The following is a 14,372-nucleotide window of genomic DNA, read 5'->3' as shown; positions in this document are numbered from 1 at the left end:
GTTGTTTATATTTCTTGCGAAAGAAAAAGGCTGTTCTAAAAAAGAATTACCCTTTTAGAGGGAAAAGTTCATAAGTCGGGAGCCGAGGATAGAAAGGGAAATATAAGGAAGGTGGTTGTCAAAAAAGTTCATAAGTCGGGAGCCGATGATAGAAAGGGAAATATAAGGAAGGTGGTTGTCAAAATTAATAGATATTATAAATTAACTGACCTAGACAGGGTGAAGTATCTGATCAGAAACTCTAGATTAGTGATTGAAATTCCAATCACTAATCTAGAGTTTCTGATCAGATACTTCACCCTGTCTAGGTCAGTTAATTTATAATATCTCTTAATTTTGGCAACCACCTTCCTTATATTTCCCTTTCTATCTTCAGCTCCCGACTTATGAACTTTTCCCTCTAAAAGGGCAATCCTCTTTTAGAACAGCACATTTCTTTCGCACGAAATATAAGCAACTACCAATTGAACACCCATGTTTTAAATGCAGCCGCACAGGCAAAAATACTGCAACTTGTTGTATCTCTTTGATCCAACACAGGTGAGAGATATCTATCCAAGGGTCTATAACATTTTGCATTACATTATTCTGCAGTTTAATAACATTTGGATATGATGATGACGAATCTGAATTCTGCACTTAAACATCTGATGATAACATTGTCTGCCTCAAATGAAACAATAGAATAAACGTCAGAGTCTTGAGAAAAATAAGAACTTAACAAGAATAAACTTGGTCATTGAGTGCATTATGATAATTAAAGACAGATGAAAACTAAGATATATCAAAATAAGAAAAGAATTCTGATTTTGTTTCTTTTATATTCCTTCATTTTCATCAGTCCAATTAGTTAAATTCAACAAATTAAACACTAGTATGCACATATATATGCCATCATGCACAAGTGTACTTGACAGGTGAAAACGAAATAAAGAAAGAATTCTAATTTTGTTTCTTTTATATTCCTTCATTTTCATTAGTCCAATTAATTTAAATTAAAAATTTAAACACAAATATGCACATATGTATGCCTTCATGCACAACTGTACCAGTGGCAAGTGCAAGTGCAAATAAATGCAATTCTTTGTATTAGCTGGATTGTGATTTCACGTGTAAAAGTTTCAGAGCCAAATAAAGTTAATTGAATCCAATACATAAAACATGTACATAAAAAGCAAGAAAAGTTATCTTGTCTTTAAGCAAGTTCATAGAAAACAGAGCATATGCATAAAACTGATGGGAAAACAAAGCATATTCACCAATGGGATTTAGGCAATTCATATTGTGTTTTAGCTATAACACAATATGAAGATTCATGTATTATTAGATATTCTTAATATTGTTTATTAGATATTCATGTATTATTAGATATTCTTAATATTGTTTATTTTGGGGTGGACATTTAGTGACTAAATTCATAAATTAAGACTTTCAATTTAGGATATGTTTCAAAAAAAATTATTAATTTGAACTCATAGGCATATTTGAGTGCACTTTCAAATGAACATCACATTAATTCACTCTCAATCACCAGAAAATAAATGAAGACGATAAATGTGATGTTATCACAAAAATTGGCTCATTGATTAGAAAGTAAATAACTACTACAATTTTAAAAGCAGCAATATGAAACATACGGCGTAAGCATATATGGAGCCATCATTGTTGAAAGCACCACAAGGTATGGGCTGACCACACCTTTGCAAAGCCTACAAAACACATTAAAAAATGAAATATCAATAAATAACTTCATAAAGACAGCCAAAGGTGGAAAGAAGACTGTATTGTTTTCAAGATTGATACATAGTTAATACAGAAATTGTAAGGATTCTAGAATAAAGGGAAATTAGTGCGGTTAAAGTAGTTATGAATAGTTAGAGTAATTAGTTAGTATGTTGGTTAGCAAGTTAGGTGGTTGTTCAGGTGGTTAGTTTGTTATGCGACTGTTAAGCCTATTAGAAAGTCTTTAAATAGCCTTCATTTGGTATGAAGTACATACACAACTCCAAGGAAGCATTAGCGCAAGTCTTTAAACATGATGTCCTTCACACTAACACTCTAACTAATAAAAACGAGCAAGGAGTTACTTATCATGTTTATATCGGCCATACAAAAAACTATTGTGTTTTGGAATTACATAGATTGCATTCAGACATAAAATACTGATGAAGAGGAAACTTTAGGTACAAAACTAGAACCTTGACTCGCTGTTTACTGTCCTCATCCCAGAAATTAAACGCCTCATCAGATCCGGCATTTGCAAAAGTGTGATGCACCTGGACACAAAGACATCAATTAGATCGTATATAAAAGAATATTAAGTAAACAAAATTTAATTAATTTTGATATTATGAAGTGTATTACAGAATGGAAACTTAGAGAGTTGGCTGAAAATATGTCCCTGCTTTCTCTGTGGCATTTAAAAGTAAAATTCTTGCTCGATTGCGCATCATCAAGGTGATGTACTCCTGCCCTTCCTTCTATTGAGCCCACCTACAGAGAAAAAAATAGTCAATACTCAATAGTATCAGTATAGAAATCAGTGTGTATACACCAACGATGTACGTGATAATAACACCAAGAAAAAACCTAATAGCATAAAAACGCGAAACAAATTAAGATTATGGTTTTTGAGTTTGTAATGTACATATCAAATGCAGCACACTAGAGAAGTAGTTACCGACCCCTTAGCTGGAAGATCGGAAACCATTTCTCCATTCATAGGGGATAATTCAAGACTCAACCTTTTCACACATTGAGCAACAATAAAACAATGTGTAGCACCAGTATCAGTGCAAAATTCTTCTAGAAAATAATGCAGTGATAACCCAATTGTCTAAAGAGTGCAATATAGTTTACCAAATCAGAGCATCACAGACTTTAAAGCCTCTTCACAGCATGCACATAAACGCTCCAATACAAGTGGAGAACTGACCCACATCATTGCATTGATGGAATAAAATAAAAGGGTAACAATTAAGATTGGAGACTTCTATAACTGTACTTGAATGTGACTGAGGAGTGAATACATACCAGAAAACCTTCTTGGTCTGGAAAAGCAGCAACACACCTTGTTTGATATTTCAAGGGCGATACTATTATTTTGTACTCCGTCTGTTGTGAATTCCACACAAGTTACAAGAAAGACAATTAAATCATTATTTATCGAACTCAATAGCTCATCAATTATTAAAAATCAATAACTCAACATCTCTGGTATCCACGCAACCTCTTTGATGAGAGCATCATGCATCGCAACAGTCACCGGTTGCCTATCAATGGCTGAAGGAAATCCCAGAAACCAACTAAACCAAGTTCAAAATCTGTCAACAACAAACCAAGATTGTGGGGGCAGAGTCATTCGCAATAGCAGACAAATTCCAAGAATCTCCATATCTGCACAAGTGTTTCAAGAAGAAACATCAAATTCACACAACTATCAAGATCAACCTGCTTCCACTGATACACTAAATTTTATGTTGTATGAGGATGATGAAATTCATACACCATGGAAAGCACTTTCCAGAAGTCTTCTTGGTAAAATATTACAGAAAAGCTTTGGAAAACATCTGGTGCAACCCGATGAATATGGAGATTAGAGAAATAATATAAGGAATCTTCTAGATTAATCTTGAAAATGATAAAGATTACTATAGGATTCTAAAAGGGAGCCCTTGGATTTTTTGAAATGCCTAGCTCATTCTACAGGATTGGGATGGTAAAAAAGCTATGTCTGAACTAGATTTCTCTAAAGCTCCGGTGTGGATTCAGTTTTGGGGTCCGCCATTGAATAGGAAAACAACACAGATGGCCATAAAGATAGGTCAAACTATGGGGGGAGTCTTGGAAATTAGGATATTTGAGATGCCAGACAAGTCCATCATTGCTAAGGCAAAAATAAATCTGAAGGTTTCTACTCAAAACTCTCCAGGAATGTACATTGGGAGCAAGAGAAATGGCATAAACTGGATTGATTTCAGATATGAAAAGATCCCCATGTTTTGCTTCTACTGTGGGAAGATTGGACATAATGAAGAACATTGCAAAACAAAAATCTAAAGCCTACTCATGGTATAAATGAAGTAAACCCTCTAGGACCTTGGCTAAGGGCCACTCAACCAGGCAGGAAACAAGTATCAAAGGAAGATAAGACTTTCAGTAGGATTCCTACGAAAAAGCCTAGTCTAAGCCAACATAGCCCCATCCCTAGAGAATTGATTCAACAGATGCAAATGCTGCAAGTTCAGGAAGAAAAGGAATAACATGAAACGGTCAATGAAGTTAGAGGACCTATAGTCTCGGGGTTAGGAATAACCAACAAAAAAAGGAGACTTATAGAGCAAACAGCTACAGATTCAAGCATTAACAACAAACAATTTCTCCTAATAGACCAGGAGACTAGGATAGCATGAAGATCTTAGCTTGGAACGCAAGGGGTTTGGGAAACCCCCAAACTACTCGAGTTCTACTACACATGATAAGCTCTCATAAACCTAATAATGTTTTCATCTCTGAAACCAAAAAAATAGCTCTGACAATACTTTTGATAGGATATGCAATAGTAGCTTAATTTCAAACAAATTGGTGGTGGATTGTAATACCAATAATAATGGTAAATCAGGAGGCCTTGACATTCTTTGGACAAAGGATACTGATTTAAACATTTTACATGTTAATATGAATTACATTGATTTTTATGTGGCTGACTATAATAGTAATGGTCATAATATGAATTGGAGAGGGACATGCTTCTATGGGTTCCCTAAAAATAATATGAAACAGTTGACATGTAATCTCATTTCTAATATGGCCCAAAGATATGACTACAATAAATGGTTAATCTATGGAGACTTTAACATTGTTATGAATTTGAATGATAAAAGGGGGGAAATCCAGTGGATCAAAATTTATTTATGAACATAAATGCCATGTTGGATGACTCTAGGCTTCAGGATTTGGGCTATAATTGGTATAAATTTACTTGGAATAACAAACATTCTGATAATACTTATATTGAAGCTAGACTGGACAAATTTTTAGCCAACTCTAAATGGATAAACCAATTTCCCTATTACTATAACAACCATCTTTCCTGTGTTTCTTCTGACCACATGCCTATGCTCCTCAGTTTCAGTAGTAAAGAGAAGCATAAAAGTTGGACCAGAGATAGGCCTAGGCCTAAAAGATTTGAAAATCTCTTGCTGGAAGACCCTATACCCTTGACTATGATAGAGAATAACTGGAAAAGATACTCTAAAGATAACATAGCTAACCATCTGAAGGCCATGTTTGATGATATATGGTCCTGGGGCCACAAGAAGTATGGAAATCCTAGTAATAAAACCAAAACTCTTAATGGTAAAATCCTCTTTTACCAAGACAGGAACACTAATAACCAGCATGACAACATTATTAGAAAGCTTTAAAATTAATTCAATGAGACTTTTAAGCAAGAGGAAATATGGTGGTCCCAGAGGGCCAAAATGCACTGGCTATTACAGGGTGATAAAAATACTAGGGCTTTACACAAAAGAGCTAACTCTAGAAACCACACCAACAAGATTAAGCAACTCCTTGTGGTTGATGGGAAAATTACTAACAAGAAAGAGGAAATTGAGTTTACTTTAACTAACTTTTTTGAAAACCAATTCAACTCTAGTAATACCACCATAAATGAGAATTGTTTTGTTGGGTATAATTTTAAGATGAGTATTAAGATGCAGAGGGACCTGCGTAAACCTTATACTAAGGAAGAAGTTGCAAACTCTTTGCACAATATGAAAGGCAGGGCTTCTCCTGGCCCCGATAGCCTCCCTGCCAGTTTCTACCACAAATTCTGACAAATTATAGGGGATGACATTATCAAAGTTGTGCTAAACATCCTAAATGGTAATGAGAGCCCTGATTTTTTGAACCATACTTTCATTAGCCTTATACCCAAAATTAAGAATCCTAATAATCCCAAGGACTTCAGACCCATTGCTTTATGCAATGTTGTTATGAAACTCATTTCAAAATCCATAGCTAATAGATTAAAACCTATTATGCCTACTATCATCAGTGAAAACCATAGTGCATTTGTTCACCAAAGACTGATAACTGACAATACTATGATAGCTTTTGAAGTTTTCAATCATATGAAGAACTCTAGGAAAAGAAAAAATGGTTTCATGGGGTTAAAACTAAACATGGAAAAGGCTAATGATAGATTAGAGTGGAATTTTATTTAAAAAACTCTAGAAGTGATCGGCTTTCCCCCTAATATGGTCAGAATTATTATGCTTTGTATCAATACTATGTCTTTTGCCATCTTAATTAATGGTATTCCTTTTAAGGTTTTCTACCCCACTAGAGGTATTAGACAGGGGGATCCTCTCTCCCCCTATATTTTTATATTATATGCTGACATCCTATCCGATATGATTAGTTATGCCAATTTGAACAAAGATTATTCTGGAATAAAAATAACCAAAAATGCTCCTTCTATTATTCATCTTTTCTTTGCTGATGATAGCCTTTTGTTTGGTAGGGCAGAGGTTAAAGAGGCTCACAAAATAGAAAACATACTTAAGATTTACCAGGAGAGCTCTGGACAAAAAGTAAATCTTGCTAAATCTGAGATGATGTTCAGTAAAGGGGCTCCTCAGGTTAAGCAAGATAAAATCAAAGATATTCTGGGATTTCAAATTGTTAACCAGATAAAGAACTATCTTGGTCTGCCCACTATTATACATCACAACAAAAACCAAAGTCTTAACTATCTTATGGATAAACTTCAGCACATAATTAATAGCTGGAAGGATAAGAAAATTTCTTTTGCTGGCAGGGAAGTGCTTATAAAAGCAGTATTGCAATCTATGCCTACATACATAATGAGTTCATTCCTTATTCCTAAAGGTATCTACATGAAGATGGAGAGTATGTTGGCTAGGTATTGGTGGGGGAATAAAAGGATTCATTGGATTAAGTGGAACAAGCTTTGTCAACCTAAGATTAATGGTGGTCTGGGTTTTAGAACTTTCCAAGAATTCAATAAAGCCTTAATCACTAAACAAGTGTGGAGAATGTGCACTGATCCATATTCTTTGGTAGCAAAATATTGAAGGCTAAATACTATCCTAATGGGGATATTCTTATGGCAGATTTGGGGTCTCATCCCAGCTACCTCTGACGTAGCATTCATAGCTGTACAAAATACCTTGAGAAAGGGGCCATCTAGCATGTAAGGAATGGGCTAAATATTAACATTTGGGAACACAAATGGATTCCACAACATAAGGACAACAAGATATTTACAGAGAATATGAATATGACTAACATTAACAAAGTTGGAGACCTAATAGACAAAAATAGGGGCACATGAAAAGAAGATACTCTGGAGAAGATTATTCTTCCAATAGACAGGGAAACAATTCTTGAGATCCCTCTTTCAAACACTGATGATCCAGATTGGATGGGATGGGAGGAACAAAGGAAGGGTGATTATACAGTAAAATCAGGATATTATTATATTTCTAACTGGGATAGAAAAGAGGATCTTTGCCAAACTTCAAACATAAATTCTGACAGGAATATGTGGAAAAATCTTTGGAAGTCTAACTTGCTGCCTAGACACAAGAATTTGGTTTGGAGGATATTGAAAAATATCATACCAACTAAAAGTAGGCTACAAGAGAAAGGGATAACAACATATTTTTTATGCCCTAGATGTGTAGACAAAGTTAAGACACTTGAGCATTGCTTCATATACTGCCCTTGGGTTCAACAACTTAGGTTTGGAACCAGTGTCACTATTAGATTTAATCAGTAAAAGCAAACAACTTTCAGGGATTGGCTTCAGTATGTTATTCAGAATTGGACTGTGGAGAACTTGAATATAATCTATCACAAAATAGACATTATATTATATGGTTGGAGAGAAACAACATAGTGTTTAATATAGTGCATAATCCAGTGGCTATTGCTATATACAATTCTGACAAAGCCATAAATCTATATCAGGCTATTTATGTTTCAAAAATTACAAAAGGCCCTACAAGTACTGAAACAGACAAGAATAAGAGTAATCATCAGCACAACGCCGTCTACCAGGATAGCAGGAAAATAGGTAAGCTTAAGGACAAGCTGAGTCTTACCAATCTTAAAGCTATGATGAGAATCTGGAACGATCATAGAAGTAAGGAGACCACAAAAGATGTTGGTAACCCCATTAATGATCATATTCACTCGAAAGACAAACAGGTGGAAGACATATTTGGAAAACCTGAGAATCAAATTAATAATGGAAACTTTAGATTGGTACAAAAAGGTTTCGGATCTAATTCAAATTCCTCAATCATTGCTAGAGAAAGTGAGTATCTTACCTCAAACCATAGAAAGCAATCTTCGATAAAAGTAAATCGGGTCCAGGGAAAGACAACTCTCAATGATACCCCTACAAATAAATCGAAGAACTCTAATTATCACAAATATGAGAAACCTCAGTTGAATAAAGGAAGCAAGTACCTGTGTTTCACTGATGCGAGTCTTGCCACTACCAGATACTGGGGGCTTGGTGTCGTCTTCAAGGAAGAAAATTCTACTGATTCTTTGGTCCGTGCTTGGAAGATGTGTGGTAACAATCAAGCAAAAGAGTCAGAAATTATGGCTCTTAAGCTTGCTTTGGAGTATGCCATTGAGGAAGGTCTCACTAAAGTCACCTTTCTCACTGACTGTAAGGAAGTAGTGAATGATATTCACGGTCAGATTAGGGGGGAGCTGCTACTGGTCACTCCATTCATTGGTTGAAGAAGATGCTTTTTCAAAACCATGGTTTCGCGGTTAACTTTATTAGGAGACATTTGAATGTTCAAGCTCATGACACAGCTAGAAGTATTGTTGTATCTGGGCTGTTTGGTCCTAGAACTTAGTTTCCTTGGGCTTTGTTTATTTTTGTTTTTCCTTGGCTTTTGTTAGGCCTTCTATCAAATAAAAAATAAAAAAATTTCCTGCCTATTTATCTATTTGAGATAGATGTGTTTGAAAAATGACGTAAAACTTTTAAATAATTAAATGTTAAAATTACCCTTCAAATTTATAAATAGCGAGCATTATTTTTAAACTAATTGGACTGATGAAAATGATGGAATATTGTTGTAACCCAAAATTTGCCCTCCTGATTTTATTTTGTATCATTATGACATTAACATAATTTTCATTCCATTCAAGAACAATCGAAAAAAGAAATATATCATCATGTTGCACTTTGCATTCATTCAGAATATAAAATAATTCGTTTACATATTCATTTCGCAGTTTATAGTTTTTACTAACCTTGCACGATTTTATAATTCTAATTTCTAATTCAATTTAGAATAAATTGAATTTTTAATTAGAGTTAATAAAATCATTTTATATTATTTTTTTCTATGGGTTCTTTTGTTCTTTTTATTTTTATTAGGTGATGCAATTGATAAAAGTGGAAGCCCAAGTTCAATTCAAAGTTGTTTGATCCATTAAACCAATTTCAAGCCAAGTCAATTATTGTGGGATCATAATGGTAGCATTTTCACATTTTGCATCATCACATATTTCACCAAATTCATGTACATATATTACTCTTCTAGAAGCCATATAAGACAAAAGGATAACAAACTTTGATAACTTTTTTCTCTCCACTCTCATTCTCACGATTTCCTCCTCCCTCCACTACTCCACTCACCTTCCCACTCTCCACAAAATCTGCAAAATTATTCTCCATTTCTAACAAACTTGTCCTTGATCTTATCCATTCTATTCACTCAAAATCTCCACAATGCCCTCACTCTCATTGCCTATATAACACGCTCTCATCACACTAAGAAAAGTGAGGAAGAAAACCATAAAGAAACTCTGCACAAATTTGATCAAAACTCTTCCTCCAAAACTGCAAAAACCGATTTGTACACTGTTTTGACATTTTTTTCCATAAAACCAAATCATTCAACCTTCAGTGAACCTCCATCCACGAAAAACAACCCTTCACACTACCATCTTTTGTTCTTCTTATCAAATTACTTCCTCCATTATCACGTAACCTTCCTCTTCATCACGCCAACACCATCCCGTAATCATTCATCATCTTAAAACTAACCTCCATCAAACCGTGAACCCAACTCGATTCCTCCATTTTACCGTGTTCATCCATTTAAGCCACAACAATAGATATGCAGTGAACTGAAACAACAACATCATCACATCTCACCATCGTAATCGAGTCATACAACAAACAACATAACCACCTCACTGCATCAGCATCCCTCATTAACCTTACCATAAGCTTCATTCGCAACTCAACTCATAAACATACCTTCAAACATCACCTTGCCTCTTCACCGATTCGGAGGAGCTTCATGTTCGATAACAAATGCATCAGCTCAGAACTGACACCGACACCATATCAGAACACGCAACAACGAATTTGATTCGTTATCATAGCTTCAACAAGCTTCAGCAACACCGACTCGAACCGCAAAACTTCAAACTCAGAATCGCCGCAACAAGCAGAAGTGAAGTCAACACGCATCACCACACGCACCTCAACATTTACGTAACAACCACTTCTTCACCGACTGAAATAGAAAGAAGGATCAGAGAGAGTTACCCGGAGACTGTAGCTAAAGCTTTATATTGGTAAACCTTCATCTGTTTTTGATTTGTTTGCTTCACTTACTTTCCCTTCCAATTGATTGAATTGTGTAAACTTGCAAATATTCGAATCAGTAGCGAAATTGGGGCTGGATTGATGTATGTTTAGGGATTTGCTGTTGTTTGTTGTTTTTCACGTGAAGAGAGTGTGTTTGACCGAGAGAGTTTGGAGCATAGAGAGACCGAGTGATAGTTTAGATTCTTTAGTTTCCAGCCTTGGGCCAAACGACTAAGCCCAATCCGATTTCATGTTGTGTACCTTCACCTGGATCTTTACTCTCCCATGTGTCTTTTTGGTTGAAGTTTTGTTTAAACCTGGGCCAGGTAGATCACGGCCCAGTCCCTTTCTCTGAATCATCACTCCTCTACGACATACACCTCCCCTGGCAGCTTCATGAAATATGTTTTGGGCCAATCTCATAAAAGCCCAGCACCCTATGTTTTATTCTCTAACCCATTTTCTATTTTGTTTTTATACGATGGTTTGTTTTAATTTCTTTATTGTTTCTTTCTATTTGTTCAATGATAAAAACTCAAAAATATGTTTATTTTTAATTAGACTTTTTCTTTTATAATATAAAAATCCAAAAACATGTCATTTAATTAGATTTCTATTATTTTCCCTTTAATAATCATTCTACAGATTAATAACATTTGGATATGATGATGACGAATCTGAATTCTGCACTTCAACATCTGATGATAACATTGTTTGCCTCAAATGAAACAATAAACTTCAAAGTCTTGAGAAAAATGAGAAGTAAATGAACATCACATTAAGTGCACTTTCAAATGAATATCATAATAAGGACTGAATAGATATATTTGAGTGCACTTTCATATGAACATCACATTAACCCACTCTCGATCACTAGAAATTAAATGAAAACGATAAATGTGATGTTATCACAAAAATTGTCTCATTGATTAGAAAATAAATAACTACTACAATTTTAAAAGCAGCAATATGAAACATACGGCGTAAGCATATATGGAGCCATCATTGCTGAAAGCACCACAAGGTATGGGCTGACCACACCTTTGCATAGCCTACAAAACACATTAAAAATGAAATATCATTAAATAACTTCATAAAGACAGCCAAAGGTGGAAAGAAGACTGTATTGTTTTCTAGATTGATACATAGTTAATACAGAAATTGTAAGGATTCTAGAATAAAGGGAAATTAATGCGGTTAAAGTAGTTATGAATAGTTAGAGTAATTAGTTTGTATGTTGGTTAGGAAGTTAGGTGGTTGTTCAGGTGGTTAGTTTGTTATGTGATTGTTAAGCCTATTAGAAAGTCTTTAAATAGCCTTCATTTGGTATGAAGTACATACACAACTCCAAGGAAGTATTAGCAAGTCTTCAAACATGATGTCCTTAACACTAACTCTCTAACTAATAAAAACTAGCAAAGAGTTACTTATCATGTTTATATCGGCCATACAAAAAACTATTTCGTTTTAAAATTACATAGATTGCATTCAGACAAAAATACTGATGAAGAGGAAAGTTTAGGAACAAAACTAGAACCTTGACTCGCTGTTTACTGTCCTCATCCCAGAAATTAAACCCCCCATCAGATCCGGCAGTCGCAAAAGTGTGATGCACCTGGACACAAAGACATCAATTAGATTGTATATAAAAGAATATTAAGTAAACAAAATTTAATTAATTTTGATATTATGAAGTGTATTACAGAATGGAAACTTAGAGAGTTGATTGAAAATATGTCACTACTTTCTCGGTGGAATTTAAAAGTAAAATTCTTGCTCGATTGCGCATCATCAAGGTGATGTACTCCAACCCCTTCCTTCTATTGAACCCACCTACAGAGAAAAAAATAGTCAATACTCAATAGTATCAGTATAGAAATTAGTGAGTATACACCAAGGATGTACGCGATAATAACACCAAGAAAAAACCTAATAGCATAAAAATGCGAAACAAATTAAAATTATGGTTTTTGAGTTTGTAATGTACAAAACAAATGCAGCATACAGCAATGTGAACATAAAATTCAATTTTCACACCCTATATGATTCTATCTCGAGAAAAAAGGCCTCGATGTTGTCATTATATAGTATCAGTGCAAAATTCTTTTAGCAAATAATACAGTGATAACCCAATTGTCTAAAGAGTGGAATACAGTTTACCAAATTAGAGCATCACAAAATTTAAAGCCTCTTCACAACATATACATAAACGCTCAAATACAAGTGGAGAACTGGCCCACATCATTGTATTGATGGAATAAAATAAAAGGGTAACAATTAAGATTGCAGACTTCTATAACTGTACTTGAATGTGATTGAGGAGTGAATACATACCAGAAAATCTTGTTGGTCTGGAAAAGCAGCAACACACCTTGTCTGATATTTCAAGGGAGATATTATTCTTTTGTACTCCGTCTGTTGTGAATTCCACACCAGTTACAAGAAAGACAATTAAATCATTATTTATCGAACTCAATGCTCATCAATTATTAAAAATCAATAATTTGAGATATAGTTTAGTTTTGGATTCTCATATGGATACAAGTGTATGTGGAAGAGAAGCTTCCACATGAGGGGGAGCATTGTGTAAGACTCACAATTGAGGGGGAGTGTTGAGAATCAAGTGTGAATGTGGATAATAGTCCCACATTGGAAATGCATGTGGTGACTTGAGCATATATAAGTGGGAGAACCCACCCACCTATTACTTTAAGGTTTTAGGTGGAGAAGTGGTGTCTCTCCCACAAAGGTGTGTTGCTCAAATGAATGTCCCGGAAATTAACAATGCTCCTCGCTTGACCCTTCCCCCGATGTTGCCCCAACAATGGTATCACGAGCCTTTGGTTCGAGAATAAAAGGTCCGGCTAAAACTTGTAGTTGAAAGTCAACAGATACATGTAGTTGAAGAGAATCAACGGATAAATGTAGTGATAATTTTCCGCATGTTCTTGTGGATGTTGGGAAGCGGAATTTGAAATTGCGTGATGCTGTGTTGAGTAGCATTCATCATAACGAGGCAAAAATGAGTACATTGCGACGTAATATATGTTTGAAAATGATAAATGGGTTTTTTTTGGAGAGCTTACTTAAAATGTTGTTATTAATATATAAGCTTTCGAGTTAGTATGTGGACGTGATTATGTAAAAATTTGAAATTGCGAGATGCTGTGTTGAGTAGCTTCCATCATAACGAGCTAGAAACTTATACTTTACAACACAGTTTTTGTTTGAAAATGATAAATGAGGTGCATTATGGAAAAATCGTATGACATGTTTATACATTGTTTTTAGGCTCCCCTAGTTAGCTTGTAGAAATAGCTTATACGGAGATTATGCATGGTTTTCTCTTTGATTGTAGAAATAGTTTATACATAAGCATTTATACAATAAACGCCAAAATTAATTAAATTGTTTACCACCATACCCAAAAATCAACAAGGTTGGTTTGTTACTGCTGGTAAAATGCTATGGACCTTCATTTCTATTGGTTTTAAAATGTGAATGTGATGATTGGTGAACAGGTTAAGTTTTCGGAGCTCACTATTGATACTTTTAGGATGCTTCAATGTTTGGAGTGGGAGCCTAGTGGCTCGTTTTACCAATCCAGTGGCTCAAAGCTTAGTCAGAATGGGGCAGCTGGGACTGGTCGTACCATTTACTTACAAGATAATGCTAATCCTATGTTACCAGCAAACCCAAATAAAGCTAT

The 14,372-nt window shown here is 34.8% G+C and overlaps 1 pseudogene; it reads right to left on the bottom strand.

The window, feature by feature from the left end:
• Positions 1 to 639: 639 nt before the first annotated feature.
• The window catches only part of LOC131598401 (protein RAE1-like), a 32,871-nt pseudogene continuing 19,138 nt past the window's right edge, over positions 640 to 14,372 (bottom strand).

This window comes from Vicia villosa, linkage group LG4, assembly GCF_029867415.1.
Source record: "Vicia villosa cultivar HV-30 ecotype Madison, WI linkage group LG4, Vvil1.0, whole genome shotgun sequence".
In the NCBI taxonomy this organism is placed as follows: Eukaryota; Viridiplantae; Streptophyta; class Magnoliopsida; order Fabales; family Fabaceae; genus Vicia; species Vicia villosa.
The sequence above is the reverse complement of the archived record's forward strand: the minus strand, read 5'-3'. Positions and strand labels throughout refer to the sequence as shown.